The sequence below is a fragment of the Triticum dicoccoides genome, chromosome 7A (assembly GCF_002162155.2).
Source record: "Triticum dicoccoides isolate Atlit2015 ecotype Zavitan chromosome 7A, WEW_v2.0, whole genome shotgun sequence".
NCBI lineage: Eukaryota > Viridiplantae > Streptophyta > Magnoliopsida > Poales > Poaceae > Triticum > Triticum dicoccoides.
Window position 1 is genome coordinate 683,784,157 of NC_041392.1, and position 18,015 is coordinate 683,802,171.

Sequence of the window (18,015 nt, forward strand, 5' to 3'; positions counted from 1 at the left end):
GGACGTAATTGACCATATGCTATATTGGAATCGAAGAGGACCTAACTGGGAATATGTAGAGGCGCCCATCGGGCTAGGGGAGGCTCTGCAGCGGCCGAATCAGTCAGAGGCGATCGTCGGGCAGAGGGGCGAAGTTGTGGTCGATGGCATCATCTCGGCGCTCTTCTTCTCAAACGCTTCTGCGGAGAGACACTGCGAGGCCTGGTGATGCTTATGGACACGAAGGCGCGGCAATTCTTCGGCGGTGCTCACACGGACGATCAACGGCAGCTACGGCTGTGCACTCGGGCGAGCTTGAGATCGAGCGCTAGAGGAGAGGGAGAGAGCTCCAGAGCAACGGGAAAATGAGAGGGGGTGCAGGGCATCTCCCAGACGAGCGGATGGGGACGAGGACGTGGGGGACAGCGCTAAGCAGGAGGTGGCAGCAGGGTGAGCCCGCGCAACACGCCTCTGCCTACAGGCAGATGTTCAAGAAGACCTGGCCGTGGGCTGGCTTGGCTTCAGGTATGTTTTTGGTTTTCTTTCTTTTTCTTTTCTTCTATGTTTTTTATTTATTTGCCACTGTTCTAAATTTAAAACTGAAATCAAACCAGTGCCAAATCTTCTGTGAATTAGCTGGGCTAACTAAACATCACATAAATGGTTGTGGATATAGGTGATTGCTCACAACATTGGCCTAGGGTGACAAGACGTTAGGTTATTGCTCCCTACATTACAGTCTTTGGCCAAAGGGAATCCACGACTTGCTCTAAGGTTTGTGATGGTAAGGAAAGTGTTTGCTCTTCAAAGTTCAAAATGAGTAGCGTCCTATCATAAATGAGCTTTAGCTCACACTTAAGAAGTCGTCCAGTTATTACTTTATATCTTGATCATAACAATTATTTCTACCGAAAGCATATGGTCTCAAATTGATATTGCAAATGATACTACAAAATCATATCCATTTTCCCCAAGATCACAGGTTGTATCCTGTTTAGCATGTAACAAGGCAATGCTGATTTCTAATTTCAGTTATCTATGCTTGTAGCCATTAGTTGTATCAAAGCGGCATTTGCAACTCTCCTTCTTGATGGAAATAATTAGTGCCACCCGTTGTGTTGGAAATTCGCCCACAGGATCGATCACATCAAATCACACGAACACACGGGCACAGAAAATTGATGGCCAAAGGCACGTGTCGTGCCTTGTTCTTCTCCTCTTTATTGATTTTCTGATTTTCTCCACGATGTTACAATCTGATGCACCGATGTGCATATATATAAACGACCTCACGAGCTAGCTAGCTAACCTAAACCGACTCAAACAACTGCTCCTAGCCGGACTCACGTTGGAACCTAACTAGGACACGTGCAGCATGCTAATTCTAAATACTACACGGCTTGCAAACCGACCACCCCACGTACATCTCAACTTACCTGCTTAATTACCCGGTCAGCTTGATCACGATTACACAAAACTAGCTCAAGCATTGTTTGGATTATCCCAACAATCACCCCCTAATTCAAACATCCGACTCTTTATCCGACGAGACACGTAGATCGATCACCTCTTCATTTTGTCCCGCTGATTACCTCCGGTGATGCGACGTACCGGGCCGCAACTTCTCTCCTTGTAACGATGGCCACCACTTGATCACCATCTTTTTCATGCCGACTTGTAGACTGAAAACAACGATTATCCGGACTACCAGCCACGCTGCCACATTTTAGCGTGCTACATGCAGACTAAACGCATAGCCTCATGCAGGAACTCAACTTAACTGGTGCGCGTCCATCTTCACGTTGATCTTCATCTTCTCGTCGACTACTTGCACACGGGAACACACATCTATTCACCCGCCACATCTTTTTTTCTTTGTCATTGGTGACACAACTTACCAAACGACACCTCCTGTCCAGCGGCAACACAACTCGCCATATACGTGCAACTCATCTCCACCGTATACGAACTCGCCGGAACTCCTTGATCACGAACGAAAACGCAAGGCAAAAATTCCTTTTTCCATCTGCTCTCGCTTTCAATTCTCCTCCGCCAGTGACGCGTCTCAACTACAGCAGAAGACTTTACACACCTGAGATCTTGAACGCACCTTACAAAAACTCATGTGCACACCTTGATGATGGCTCGCAACTTCGCCATCTCCACCTTGCACCCTCCAACGATGATCTCGATGATTTTCTCGGTGTTGCAACTTCGGCACCTCCATAACCATCAACGACCACCAACGCCTTGCCGATGACAGCCCTGTCGCCTCGCTTGCGACAGCGTCATCGCCGCCTTCTTGTCGCCGCTCCGCCGAACGACAACTGCCCGATCCTCCTTGTCGCCGCTCGAACAACAATTGTCTGCTCCTCCTCGTCGCTGCATCCCAGCGACTATATCACCCGCTCCTCGTTGTCGCTACACCAGCGACTGTATCGCCTGCTCCTCTCCGTTGCTACAACAACGACTCTATTGCCCGCCCCGAGGCGCTAGCAGGGTCGCCACCCCGGGGCAAGCGCAGCTTCACTCGAACCTTGCTCTAGATACCAATTGTTGGAAATTCGCCCACAGGATCGATCACATCAAATCACATGAACACACGCGCACAGAAAATTGATGGTGTGTGAACACACGCGCACAGAAAATTGATGGCCAAAGGCACGTGTCGTGCCTTGTTCTTCTCCTCTTTATTGATTTTCTGATTTTCTCCACGATGTTACAATCTGATGCACCGATGTGCATATATATAAGAGAATGTCTAGAGCACATCTAGATGTGCCCTACTTATTGCACATCTAAGTGAGTGAATCAAGTATGAAGAGGAAAAGAAAAAAAAAGAAAATATCCATACAAATCTTAATGTAAAATCAGTGATATAGAACTTAGATGTGCAATACTTATGTCATATCTAGATGTGCTTTAGCAAAACTGTATATATAAACGACCTCACGAGCTAGCTAGCTAACCTAAACCGACTCAAACAACTGCTCCTAGCCGGACTCACGTTGGAACCTAACTTGGACACGGGCAGCATGCTAATTCTAAATACTACACGGCTTGCAAACCGACCACCCCACGTACATCTCAACTTACCTACTTAATTACCCGGCCAGCTTGATCACGATTACACAAAACTAACTCAAGCATTGTTTGGATTATCCCAACACGCTGGAGCATATGGAATTGCCGTCCCTCTTGCAAGTGTTCTGTTTCAATCCGTAAATGAATGGAGAAGTACCAATTAATGGCTACTGAATAAACTACATCAGTTGGAAAGACACTGACTAGAAAGAAAACATGCATAGGAAGAGGTTAAAGGAAGAGGTTATTTTATTTTCTTCTAACTATGGAATGGTGTACGGAAAAGTCATCTTTCCAGTATTTATATTTTGGAATGTCCTCTTATTTGTTATTGTACTGTCCGTCCTATCAAGTAGCTGCTCGTGATCGACGTGCTTACTATTACTATTGTTGTCGTCGTGTCTATCGCAGATCACGGGTTGCAAGTTTGAGTACCTTCTCAAATTATGCAACTGAATCTATCTACTCTAAGTCTGCAACCTAGAACTAACATCTTAATCTGGCCTACTACCTGTACAATGACCAGGAATTTAATGGTGCACAACCTATCCATTTTTTTTATTTCTTGGTGATATTGAGAAAAATGGAAAGGAATAGGCGGTATTTTCAAGTGAAACAACTATGCGAGTGAGTGCTCAAAAAAGGATGGACACAGGGCATGGTGAACTGCTTGCTTGAGGTATTATACAATACTGTTGCATTTCGAAATGGTATGACTCTTTGTATTGTTTTTCTTAAATTGAAGAAGCATGTTGCTTCCTCGAGTAGGGTCTACTGTCGCCATTGATGGAAGGATTGCCACATAGGCATGGAAACCTCGAAATAGGTAATACAAAAAAACTTGTCTAGCTCCACAACTGCTTCTATGTACATCTATAGATGCGTGCATTCGCCTTTCCTGTTGATGTAACAGTATACATGTAATTTTTTTGTCAATACTGTTGGGAGATCGTGTTCTGAAATTTTTGTGCAACATTCAATTTGACTCATGATGTTTTCTAGAGAAAATATGTACTTATGCGTTTTGGTCTTTTTATAAAGCCCTGATGATTTCCTGGTGGTGTACTTTTTGTACAGATCAGATCCAACAATGTGTATGCATGGAGCAGTGACTCTTTATTTTCCACTTCATTTGCTTTTTTATGGGTACACTTGGTATGCTAAGGTAATGCTAATTAGCTTTAATTCATACAGTCCGAGGATTAGTGAATCATGATGAAATGTTGTGCTTTATGCTACAAGAAAAACTAACTGTTTGCCTCCTAATGAAATGCTGTGCTTTTATGGTATAGCGAAAACTACTTCCAGATGTCGAAGAATCATTCAGTACATCATCTCAATATGGAATGTCATCTTAAAAAATGGAACTGTATCTTTTTTGGGCGACAGTATACGGGAACTAGAACAAGCGCCTGAAGCGGGCAGCCGGGCTAGACTGGAGGTTTGTGCATAACCCCTAAAACTAATTGATTTTAATTCGCTTGATACATGTCCTTTTAGTTTTGTTCTTTTCTTCAATGAGTTCTTTTGTATTCTTGTCAATTTCGATCCAGAAACTAACATCTGGACAACAATTGATATCATCTACCGTATAAGAAGTCTATGTTACATGGTACGGGGATACGGGTACGGGGATACGGATACGGCGATACGGGAAAACGGCATTTTCTGAAAATAGACTTACGGGGATACGGCGAGTATATGTACAAATGCATAAAAAAAATCATAACCAAATAACAATTTCTTTGGGAGGATGAGTATCTCCATAGGGGGTAATTTAGGATTGGTATACTTGTTAACAGAGGATTGACGTTGCCTAACGTTGAGAAAAATAGATAGCTAGATCCCCTTCGTTCTGCCCTAAATCCTAATCCATATCATGCAAAAAAACAGAGATCCTGAAACAATGGATTGAACCTTACTTGCGTACAGATTCCGGATGGCAAAGACTTGAAGAATGGAGACGAACTGTGAGGTCTGGTCGGCGGTGCCGAAGGGCAGTCTGGAGATGCGCCGAAACTATCGAGACTAGCGATTTGGCAACTGCCATGTGACGGCGAGAGGAAAGATTCCAGCGATTAGGTTTATTTATCCAATCGATTAGGCCGTCTGATGGGCTGCAGAGTCGAGTGGTAGCAGGCCCTTACGAATCCCTGATGTATCCCATGCGTGTCCCAGCCGTATTCCGATTTTTTTTCTTTATTTTAATTCGAAAAAATGTGATACGTACGGACACGCGTATCCCACGCGTATCTGGGCGTATCCCCGTTCCGGTGCAGTATCCTGCACCGATTCGGCACTTCTCTGCCGTATCCCTGCAACATAGTAAGAAGTTGTGTGATTGAATCAAGTTGTAGAGGAAAATCACCATTTTCTGCTGACGTTCAGGTTCCTTGACACACTACAGCGCGTGTTCTACAGCAACAATGCCGGGCACGAGGCACTGGTGAAGATGTGCGCAGACGAGCACATGCAGCAGTGGAAGGTGCTCCACGGCGGTCGCCGTGTCGTCGGGTACATCGGTATACAGCTTCTCCTTCTGCAGAGTTCTCCTCTCCTTGTTGATATGTGCTCTGCTTGACTAGCGTAGATGCACTAAGCAGCTTTTTTCATTTGGGGTGATTCCCAGGGCTCCCAAGCTACTGAGGTAGTACACAATTTTGATGCTTTAGATTTCTATCTATGTAGCCTACATCTTAGCATTATGTATGTGTAGTCTCCGAGAGTAAGAAATATATTGTCCGGTTCAGTCACGTGGTGTGTATTGGTGTTTAGAATTCAGGCATGTACTCATTGATACTGAAATTGAAATCTGAAAGGCTGGTGGAGGACGGTGTGGAGAGTGTCGCCGAATGTGGGTCTGTCCGGCTGTCACTACTGCTGGAGTTGCAGCGCCGGTACACGGAGATCAACAGGAAGGTGGCCATCGCCAGGACCCGCTTGAGCCTCATGCAGGAGGACATGTACGTACTAACATAAACAAGATGACAGATAAGTTCTCTGCTCTTCAGCTCAAAGTGACGGAGGTGAATGCGTTGTTCACCATGAAGCAGAATCACTCCTCCAAAGGTTAACTAATTAATTTACATTGTCTTCTTTTTGTAGTTTATTCATGCCAAGTTCAACGGCCCTCTGAACTTATCTACGAAAGCAGTTTCTGAACTCTAAGCTTGTGTGACTATTGCTGAAGTGATCTATTGTGGTAACTCCTTTTGAATCTCCCAGACCTGTTAGGACAGCAAGGACAAGTGCGCGATGGTGCGCCGAAGCATCACGGTGAACATGGTAATGTCAGGTTGTTGATGGAGCGATACAAATTGGTAATCGATTTTATTGAGAGTTAGTATTGTACATAATTTTCTTTATAAGAGGTACCTCTGTTATCCTGATAGAGATTACGCCCATTTGATACCTTAGGTTTGAAGGCCGGGTACTACGCCACCGCCAATATTGCGCGCAAACATTATTGAGTACTGATGGTGAGATTTTCCATTTCTTTATCTTTTGTCCTTTTAATCAAGAACAATATTGAGATCTTACATGGTTGTCCAAATTTCGCAACAAGAATAAGAATGAGAGGCATGATACAGGTAGTTTTATCCTGAGAATTGGTCACCATTCTGTAACCTTAATACAAACATATAACTTGTGACATATCCATGCATATATGTGCTTTGCAAATCGACTGACCTTTTTTTGTCTTCTGTGAATAGATGTTGAATGACTTCCTAATTTTTCTTTCAATGGTGCATAGTTCAACTTTTTCTTCATTTGCTATCTTTAGATTCTTCAAAGCAATTAAATTTCTCATGTTGCACCTGAGATAAACCTACAATCTAGAGCACATGGAAACCATAGATCATTTTTTCGATTGCTTATGCAAAGTTAAGTTATGGCTTTCAGAAGTATTTAAACATCATTTCTTTTATATGGATGTCTACCTTTCCAAAAGAATTGATATTCTATCTGGTGTAATTCATGATCAATTGATGTATCAAACATAATATAGGACGCAAAAACAGAGTGTATGAGCATGCAGTATAATTGGTGAGACTAGGGGAATGTACTGACAAGTGACTTCCTTGCATGTCCTTGATGCTGCTTCCTTGACTCACACATTAGTTCTCTTAATATGTATCATACTCGATTTGATTGGCAGGCTTCATGTAATTTGTATTCGTGTGGTAAGAATCAATTGCACCACTTTCTTGATGCAATCACATCAATGGACCTGACTGCTACAAATTACATCACGAACTATGTGCTACTTTATCAATTGTAGTTTCTTTGTTCAGTTAGTTCTCTGAAACAAAACCACTTCAACTCTCGATGTGTATGTTTCTCGGCAAAATTTGTTGTAATACTAATCTTCCAGAGATTATTGTAATAAATAACTATATTTAGTATCTTATCTCATTAGTGGGTTAATCCTATAGAACAACTAATAAGGAGATTTCTTAGTAGTACTGTATATGTTTGGAGCAGTAAGATAATTTTTTCCTATATGACTTTCTTTCTCTTGCCTTTCATGATTTCGCCATCCCCTCCATTTTTTAGGTTCCAAAGTTTGACCGTAGCTAGCTTGATTTGGATACATTTCATGTTAGGACTTAAACTTTGGCTTGGAGGCATTGAGCTTTGGCTCTAACTATCTTTGTTACTTGGTATACCTCTGTCAGCGTTCAGGTAAAAAGTATCTACCACATTGTTTAATGTGGGGTTTACTCCGGTGCCAAGTGTACTCCGGTGCCAAGTTTACTTGGTAGGATTTAATTAGTGATCTTACTTTTGTTACTTCTTGGTGAATATGAAATATATGGCGTTTTCATGCAAGAAGGAGCCGGGTAGTTGTGGAGCGGGTCGTGCGAAAGACGGTCGGCGAGCGCAGGCTGGATGGGAAGGTGATGTGTGCGACGGCGACCATGCCAGCGGGTAGGGCAAGATTGACCGTGGCCATCATGATGTCTCCGAGGGAGAGCGAGGCATCCGCCATCGCGTAGCTAAAGAAGTCGAAGCCCCAGGCGAGGTTGGCCACCGTTGCCGGTGTGAAAGGTGACAGACCTAAAGGCCTAAAGGCTGGTGACAGGTTCGCCGCTGTCGCACCTTCTTTGAACTTGGTGGGGACGTGGAAGAAGAGTGGTGGCGTCGTGAAGAGCTCGACGCCTGCTGCCGCGACCACGATCATGATCATGACCATTGTGTTGGTAATAAAGATACTAATTGTTTACATATCCCTCAACTTCGGAAACATTAGATAAATATCCAACTTATTATTGAAAAATATTGATTCAAGATAAATGGAACCTTTCCTATATACAATGAGCTTCGCAAACATTAGATACATATCCAACTTATTATTGAAAACTTTTGATTCAAGACAAATGGAACCTTTGGAACCTTTCCCATACACAATGAGCTTATTGTTGAAGGTTGCGTCGATTGCGCTATTATTGCTGAAATAAGAGGCTTATGAATTTGGTAATCTTTGTGTACCTTGTAATAGTGCCTGTCAATCTTTATGTACCTTGTAATAGTGACACGTGGATGCATGAAGTTGAGTGATACTCCCTCCGTTAAGAAATATAAGAGCGTTTACATCACTTATATTTCTTTAGAGGGAGTACTAATACTATTAAAAAATAGACAATCTATATGCAGTTATGAGTTCTTGGGTGGCGAGCGATTAGGATGGTTAAGGAGATAGGAAGATTGCCGAGAAAAGTGGAAGAGAATCTATATTCTTCGTCGCATGATGAAAACCGAATGTAACCATGCTTAACCTGTATTTTTAAATTACAAGAATAATTTAATCAATGTGTTCATATTTTTATTATTCTATGGCAATGCATGGGTATTCGGCTTTTGCCCGTAGCAACGCACGGGCGTTCTACTAATATTGTAGTAAGAACAGAACAAGGACCGAAATCGAGCAGATGAAACAGGAGACTGCAACCAAAATGTGTAACAACGGAAATGGTTTAGTTTTGGCGGGAACGACGAGGTGGGTTCGCGCCATCTTTCTTTCTCTCCTCTTTTCTGGGCTCAAATGGGTATCCATGCGCCACTGATGGGCCTGGCAACCGCGACCATTCACCCTGGCGCGATCACGATGAGCTGCCTCCGCCGCTCGCCGGCGGTCCTGATGGACGACGACGACCTCCTCGGGGAGATCCTGCTCCGCCTGCGCCCGCAGCCGTCGGCGCTCCCTCGTGCCTCCCTCGTTTGTAAGCGTTGGCGCCGCCTCGTCGCCGACCCCGCGTTCCTCCGCCGCTTCCGCGCCCACCACCGGAGGCCTCCCGTCCTCGGCTTCTTCTCCACCTTAGGGAACCCCACCTTCACCCCCGCACTCGACCCGCCGGACCGGATCCCCTCCGCGCGCTTCTCCCTGCGGCTCGAGGAAGGCGACCACTTCCAGTTCCTCGGCTGCCGCCATGGCCGCGCCCTCGCCGTCAACATGTATCCGCGGCCCTTCCTCCTGCTGTGGGACCCCGTCACCGGGGACCAGACCCGCCTGGCCGTCCCCCCCGAGCTCTACGGAGACGGGACCGTCATCTTGACCGGGGCGCTGCTTTGCTCTGCCGGCGACCAGGGACACGCGCACGGCGATTGTCGTCGCTCCGGCCATTTCCAAGTGGCTCTGATAGCCACTGCCAGAAGAAGCCATTCTCATCTTTTCGCAACCATTTAGGCCCTGTTCGGATCGGAGGATAAGAATACACAGGTTTAGGAAAAAACAGAGGAAAGGGGAAGGAAGAGAGGTGCAAAACAGTGGAACAGAAGATGCCACAGGAAGCTATAGAGTTGGCGTTCGATACGCAGGAGAAGAAATCCCACGAAATCAGCACATGTGGGTCCCATTTTGCTTGGTTTCTTGTGTATGTGGGCCTCAAGGTGTACAGATTAACTATTTTTACAGCTGATGTGGGTCCCTGCTGCATGGATCGGTAGTCTTTTCCCTTCCACAGCCTCGGCCGGTGTTAAAAAATTGGGTAGGAGTGGATGTTTGTTTTCCCGTGAAAATGCAGATTATCAAAACTTTCCGGCGGATTGGAAAGAAGAGAATCCTTTGTTCCGAACGGTCAAAAGGAAAAGAAATCCTTCGGAATCACTTTCCTTTGAGTTTCCTGCATTTTTCCTTCGTCCCGAACAGGGCCTTACTCGTCGGCGACCAGCAAATGGGGCGAAATTATCTCAATGCCGTTCATACATTCCAGGATCAAGGCATCTACAGCTATGAAATATTTTCAACCTGTCATCAATCCCACTATCTTGATTGGGAATTCAGTCTATTGGTCGTATGTTCTTGGTGGAGCTTGCATAATTGAGTTTGATTTGGACGCGCAGAGGCTGGCATTGATAGAGCCGCCGCCAGATGCATATGCCCACGATGATACCGTTTTTGCGGTTATGCCGGCTGAAGATGGTGGCCTTGGCTTAATCGTTGTGTTGGACTTCCGTGCCCAACTATGGAAGTGGAAAGCTGGTGTTCGTCATGATGATGCGACATGGGTTCTGGGAAGGATCGTTGAACTAGACAAGCTTCTTCCTCTAGGAGCAGCAGGCAAGAGGAAGCCTCTAGCCTTAGTGGGATTCGACGAGGAAAACAATGTGACCCTTGTAAGGACATCTTGTGGCATCTTCCTGGTCCATCTCCACTCAATGACGTTTAAGAGACTCTGCAACAGTGGCAGCGCCAGGGATATCCATATCTACAATGCATTCTCAAGTTTCTATGATGCAGGTAATACACATGACAAGGTACTAGTTTTTCATATGTTCAATCACCTTCCAGCATGACAAGATTATAGTTTTTCATATGTTCAATGATTGCTTGCTAAAATGCCTGTAATAATCCTTGATTTCTGTAATGATTATTTTAGTACATGTCGTTTCAGTTGTTTCTTTTGCTGCCAGATGATTTTCTTTAAGAACAACAGTACTCAAGGGCGTTGTTGTAGTCTATTTAGCCATACACATAACTACATAAGTATGTGTTACGGAAGTATTCTTATGTGGATAGTTGCAGTATAATCCTTTTCAGCATCAGATTTGGTAACAGTTGGAAATCGATGATTGGTACATGGAAATTATCCATGGACCAACTTAAATGTCGTACGAGTAACTCGGTTGGCAGGCACATTTGGAACCTCAGTGCTAGTTACATTTTCTCATCGGTACTTTAATCTCATTTGATATTGCTATAACTCTAATAGGTACTTGCTTTGAGCCCTTAAATGTTTACAGATAGTTCTTGTTTTTTTGCAAGTCGAAGAGCCCTGCTTCAAGTGCTCCATTTGTACCAGTGAAAAAATAAAATGAAAATAATGTCTCTTATCAGGCTATGCAATCTGAATACCGAATTACCTATGGATACTTTTTTTGTATATGACCACGTTCTAATTTTGTTCACTTTGACATAGTATGTTTGAGATAATTTCCAAAACATACTTTTGTCTTGCATAAATTGTGCTCGGGTACTATCTGTGTTAGGAGCTAGGGTTCTGCCGGTTCTAGGGCGGAGATTGTAGTGGAAGGACGGAGGAGGACGAGGCTGAGGGCGCGACGGACGGCGGCTGGGAGCGGTCCTTGCGCGGTGGAGGTGGCGGCGGCTGTGACAGGAAGGAGATGGCGCAGGGGAGGAGGAGGCTAGGTTTAGGTCTCCTGGCTCCCTAAGGAAGCCGAGCAATTATGATTGCTTCTTGCTTAATCTCAAAATGGGTCCTTACATGAGTTTATATAATCCTCCTAATGATATAATTGTGCTAAGCCCCTAACACGATAAGATAACTGGGCCAGGCCCCTAACTGCATTGGCTGTAATATATGCCGCTCATAACAATCTGTATGTACATGCACATAATAAATTAGTAATACAGCTAGAGATCTTTTTGGTGCGTGAGACATAACAGTTGAAAATTGAAGAGTACTAATTGAGGTGGAAAGCTGAGCTTGAACCAATTGGAACGTTAAATGATGATAGACTCAATTGTCACCTTTATAAGCTTATCCAAATGAACAACTACTGCTTGTATCGATCTATTGTTAGTCTATGAACAACATTTCCATGGGTATTGTTGTGAGGTGGATGTGGAGTACCAAAATGAGTTGGTCAATTTCTGAGCACATATGAATGCCCTGTATTTGCAACTTCGTGCAATTTTTGTTTTTCTACTCCTAATCTGGTGCCAAAGCAAGTAACGTTTCCCAAGTGTAGTTTCTGAATCTAAACTGTCCTATAATCTCTTCCTTCTTGTATTGGTTACTTTTTGTCAAAATACACATTGGTTACTGACTACTTAAGTTCGTAACTAGGCAATGGTATTGGTGATGGTCATGGTGAAGGTGAAGCGGTGGACGATATATAATAATGTTTTTTTCTGGTGTTATATACATTGGTGGTAGGTATGCCCTGGTGAGTGGAAAGGCCAGGGGCATAAGATTATTTTCTCCTGAAGAATCTTGATGCTCTCTAGATATTTATCTAGGTTCATTTGCTATTTCAGGTTGGCAAGCTGCGTTGTTTTTCCTTGAGGATTCATATTTTTTCTTCTTCTCATGGAAGTATTACTAGCTCTTACTGTGATTGGTAAGGCGTCCACACAAATTTTCCGGATTGATAGTAGTAACTGTATACACCTGTTCGAACAGCTAGATTCAGAAACTACACTTTGGCATTAGTCATTAATAATACTGCTGGTCATTTTGGGTTATTGTGGGCCAGATTAATTACTGCTACATAATCGAACGTGCTTATGAAGATCGTGAGGGCGTTTGTTTAGTGTACACCAAATTGAATTGCTTTTCATTTTGACAGTTTGTAGTGTCTCGTCATTTTTGACATCTGTCCATTTGCACTAGTGATGTGGTGGCTCCTAGCTCGCTTGATTCTGCATAATAGCACTCGTTTGTAATAGCATTACTTTATATAATCACTTTCCAGCATAACAAAATAGCCTTTTGATATATTCAGTAATTGCTTGATGAAATGTCTGTCATAATGCTTGAGTTCTGTAATTATCATTTTAGTACATATTGTTTCAGTTGTTTCTTTTTCTGCCGGATGAATTTCTTTAATAACAACAGTACTCAAGGGTGGGTATTGTTCTTGTCTATTTAGCCATGTGCATAAGTTTGTGTTACAGAAGTATTCTTATGTGGATAGCTGCACCATGTTCCCTTTCAGGATCAGGTTTGCTAATAGTTTGAAACTGATGAGCAGTACTCCCTCTGTAAAGAAATGTAAGAGCATTTAATTATCCTTGGACCAACTTAAATGTCAAACAAGTAGCTCGGTTGGTAGTTACATTGGGTACTTTGGCGCTAGTTACAATCTCTCGTCAGTACTTTAATCTCATTTGATATTGCTATAGCTCTTAAGCTGATAATAAGTACTTGCTTTGAGCCCTTAACTTTTTAGATGGTAGTTCCTTTTTTTTTCACAAGTCGAACAGCCCTGCTGCAAGTGCTCCATTTGTACCAGTGAAAATGAAATTCACTTTAGTTTGCCTCTTGTCAACCTTATTTAAATCTGAATGCCTAATTACCTATAGCTACTTATGTTTTTGAGGTCTGGCATGTTCCAGTTTTGTTTGCTTTGTTTTTGACGGAACCTCGTCAGAGGGCGGGGAGCTCCCGCATTGCATTAAGAAAAAGAGAATTGGTCCAGTTAATAATGAAAACCGGACCCAAAAACCGTACATGGCACGGTTAATCAAGGGAAACCGGCGAAGACCACACACACCCGACTAGCACTCAAGGAACATCGTCCGAGCCGGATACAAGAGTGCCTAGGCCCAAGACCATCGACAACACAACATACCCAACCAAATCAACCTCTGCAACCTCAAGAACACGCCTGCACCCAGATGTGCACTCGTGCCTAACCTTCAGAAAAATGCTATTACACATTAACCTCCACCAAGGCACGAATTGCCTGGATCACCGTCGACGTGAGCGGTTTCTTGTACATCCGCAAATAAGACTTCATCTTCTCTTGCACATCCTCCTCGGTGACTTTCTTAGATGTCGTTCCCTTTGGTATCTCCCCAAAAGCCTCCGCCAACCTATATTCAGCATGCTTGGCAGTCGGGATGTTGCAACTTTTGTTCTTCTTATCCAAACGTCCACTACGCCTCTCGGAACAAGTAGATGCCCCTTCAATCTGCACATGAATCGGTGTTTCGAGCAAGGACCGCGGCGCTGTGCAACTGAAGCTACTTAGGAACTCATCCAGCAAGGTGGTTGAAGCCGGACCTTGAGGCATGCCAATGTCACCAAGTAGCTCCTCGGACCCCGAAGACATCATATTGGTAGTGCCCCCTGAAGAAAGCATCACTGGAGAGGAGACCAAGGGAGGCACCTCTGCAGCCAAGCCAGCAGGCAAAACCACCTCATCTGCTCCATGTCCTTGCTCACTTTGACTATCTCCTCAACCGTTCCTTGCTCCTCCTCGTGTTGAATCACCATCTTGTGCAAATCTACATCCAAAGTAGGAAAAACATCTGCAGGGAGCGCCATAGTAGCCAGCACCTCGGACGAGCAACCAGCCACACTAATCTCACTGACACCCTTAGCACAAGCAACAACGAGAGGCGCCTGTTCCTCATGCTCACACCAGGGGGGAGGCGGATCCATCGGCGCCGAGGAAGAGAAAGGTCCCCCACTGATCCTCGTAGTCCCACCCTCTCGCACCTCAGGAGACCCATTGATGGTCGGCCAAGAAACAACACTGCCACTGATAGCCTCCAGCCGCTCTAAGAGGCTCGAAACCTGAACCGCCCAACCCTGCAGAGCGAACGCCATGTCGCGGAGAGGCTGAATGACCTCCTCAGTACGAGCAGCAGCCAGGGCTTGCACCTCGGTGCACAGCGCCTCGATCTGAGCTGCAAAGTGGGGTTGGAGCAGCCCCAATTCAGCAGCAATGGAAGACTTGACGAGGTCGGCAAGACCTGAGCAGGGGGAGCCGGAGTTGCTACAAGGCGCCTCCTGAACGAGCACAGACGGAGAGGCAGCAACGGAGGCCCACGAGCGAAGTCGCGAATCTGGCGGAGGCGCGTGGCAGGGTGGCGCATCCGGTGACCGACGTGGAGAGGCCGCAGGCGAGGGGGAGTGGCGGGTTGAAGCTTGTCTGGCCGGAAGGCGTGTCAGGCACTCCCGCTCGCGATGGCCAGAGATGCCACAACCCAGGCACCTTATAGGGTCGCGGCAGTCAGCCACGAAGTGCTCCGACGCGAGGCAACGGAAGCAGCGGCCGTACGTTCTCCTCTTGAAGGCGAGGGAGAGACCGACCCCTTTCCTGGGAGATGGAGCGGGCGCCTTCTCCATCCACGAACGACGCTGTCCCCCAACCTCCACCCAAGGCTGCTCGGAAGACGCCACAAGTGCCTCGGCGACCAGCTTCGGCGTAGAGTTCGCGGGAAGGCGAGGTGGAGGAGGTGGCAGCAGGAGCTCAGAGCACCCCAGGAAGCAAGGGACGGGAGCCTCCAGCCCTCCAACGGCGGCAGCAAGCGAGGGATCTGGATCTGGATCGGGAGGGGGGCAGGGAGCGGGGGGTGGAGGTGGAGTGGTGGCTGGGAGGGCTGCTGGGGAGAGGGAGGTGGAAGCTGAGGAGGCCATGAGACAAGGATGAGGAGGAGCTCGGGGATCGAATCTACGCGGCGGCGGCGTCGCGGGAGCTCGCTCTCATGTAGAGCTTTGACATACACGGAATTTGTCTGCTTGAGATAATTTCCAGATCATACTTTTGTCTTTCATAAATTGTGCCGGGGCACTATATGTATGCACATGCCAAATTTATTTGTTTAACTATTCCAAAATATTGTATCGGAGTGATAACTTTTCCAAGTCGATAAACAACTACGCACCGGCTGCGGCTCATCTAAACTGTGCTCCTATTGTAATCCCTTCCTTTTTGTATTGGTCGTTTTCCATTAGAATACGCATTGGTTACTGACTAGTTATATATGTTTGTCCCTAGGCAATGGCATTGGTGAAGGGCACGGTGAAGGTGAAGCACTGGATGATATATATAAGATGTTTTTTTTGGGGGGTGGGATTTACATTGCTAGTTGCTACGCCCTGGTCACCGAAAAGACCAGTGGCATAAAAGATTGTCTCCTGGAGAATTTTGATGCTCTGTGTGGATATTTATCTAGGCTGGTTCACTATTTCAGGCTGCCAGGATGCAGTGGTTTTCCTTGATGGTTGCTACTTTTTTCCTTCTCATGGGAGCACATATATTAGTTCTCATTCATAAGGCGTCCACACTGATTTTCCAGGTTGCCTCATAGTATGCACGTAGATTCAGAAAATACACTTTGGCACTAGAAAATTAATAATATTGGTGCCCATTTTGGGTTTGCTGTCCGGATGGATTAATTACTGTCAGAGGATCAAACCCCGATTAGTTGAACTTCAGTGTGATTTGCTGTCGTTAGCTCTGCTTTTGAAGATCATGTGGTCATTTATTTATCATACTGAAGTTTTTTCTTGCGGGTATATCAGACTGAAGTTTTTCCTTGCGGGCATATCAGACTGAAGTTTAACTCAATTCGAATGGAAAACGGCCAAATATATTTTCATAAAATATATATTTCATGACGAATTTGGTATTGTAAAATTTCGTATGTTTTTTATAGACTTTGTCAGGCATGCAAGAGCTCATCTTTTATTAAAAACCAAACCAAATGCATGTGTATATAAGCACTAATAGTTGTGATTGTAACAACTTGTACATATGTCCCTCGGTTGGCAAGTTTGTTCCTTATTCCGCTGCAAAATATGGACGGACACGGCACCGTGCGCCGGTGTGAATTGATGAGACGACGATGAAGTATTACGTATAACTGAGGGGAGAAAGGCTCTTGAAAAGAAGATCGATGCCAGTCACATATGTATGTCGATCGGTATGTGTGGTGTACACGTTCCTCTCAAGCAAGAAAGATTCGACGCACTGTGATCGAAGAATCACAATTAAACTGAATGGCCTTTTCTTTCTTTTCCCTTTTTCTTTTACCAAGAATTGTGGGTTTCTTTCTCGTCGTGGCAAGAATCACAATTTGTACTGCCTCGTCGTCTCGCTTGGCTTCTGCCTTCTGTGTGCGTCGGCAGCTTTTTTTTTGCGGGCTAAATTGAGAGCTTTATTTAATAAAGGCATTCGCTGAGCAGTCCGCCAACAGGCTACTGATCAGGAAGCTCGGAGTACATTAGATCCAGCTTTCAGTCACGTCAATCGTGCAAGCGTACTTAGCACAGATGTGAGCAGGCTCGTTAGCTGATCTTACAATATGACGAATAGTAAAGGAATTAAAACTAGCAGTAAGCTCTCCAATCTCTAATAAAATAGGAGCCACGATCGAACGAGAGTCGTGGCGAGTGGTCCAGAGGTTGGCGACCTCCAGGCAGTCCGTCTCCAAGATGACGTTTGAAAAACCTCTTAAGCTTGCAAAGATAGCACCATCCCGCACCGCCATTTCCTCAGCTATAAGAGGATCCGTAATTCCGGGGTAGGGTTTACTCCAGGCCCCCAGAAAAGAGTTAGGGGAGCGGGCAACACCGCCGGCTCCTCCTTTACCATCTTCATGCTTGATAGCAGCGTCGGTGTTGATCGTGACAAAGCCAGGGTCAGGTGGCCGCCATCCATGACCCGACATCACCAGGGCTTGCTGGCGGGGTACATCCAAAAGTGCCAGCGTCTCCCTTGTCCGGCGCACTGAGTTCACCGGATCGAGCCTTTCTTCTCCATGGGCCAGCCTATTCCGTGAGTGCCAGATGGCCCACATGACCGAGACTATAACAGCCCTGTCTCTAGAGGAGAATTGCTCATCACATACGATATCCTTGGCCCATGTTGATGGATGCAGTCTAGGCATATGGAAGTCCAGCAGTTGCTGCGCCTCGTCCCAGAAGAGTTTTGCATGTGAGCATTCCATCAGTGCATGCACGAGATCCTCGT

At 45.3% G+C, this 18,015-nt stretch overlaps 2 long non-coding RNA genes across 3 annotated transcripts; both read left to right on the plus strand.

Moving 5' to 3' along the window:
* Positions 1-272: 272 nt before the first annotated feature.
* On the plus strand, positions 273-6,287 carry LOC119334372. Of its 2 annotated transcripts, none has more exons than XR_005161294.1 (3): positions 273-504; positions 656-763; positions 5,950-6,287. It is a non-coding gene; the product is annotated as an uncharacterized LOC119334372 (long non-coding RNA). The 2 variants fall into 2 exon arrangements; XR_005161295.1 differs by lacking the exon at positions 5,950-6,287 and adding an exon at positions 1,028-1,080.
* LOC119334373 lies at positions 3,655-4,422 on the plus strand. Its single transcript, XR_005161296.1, has 3 exons — positions 3,655-3,742; positions 4,141-4,228; positions 4,356-4,422. It is a non-coding gene; the product is annotated as an uncharacterized LOC119334373 (long non-coding RNA).
* Positions 6,288-18,015: the final 11,728 nt, after the last annotated feature.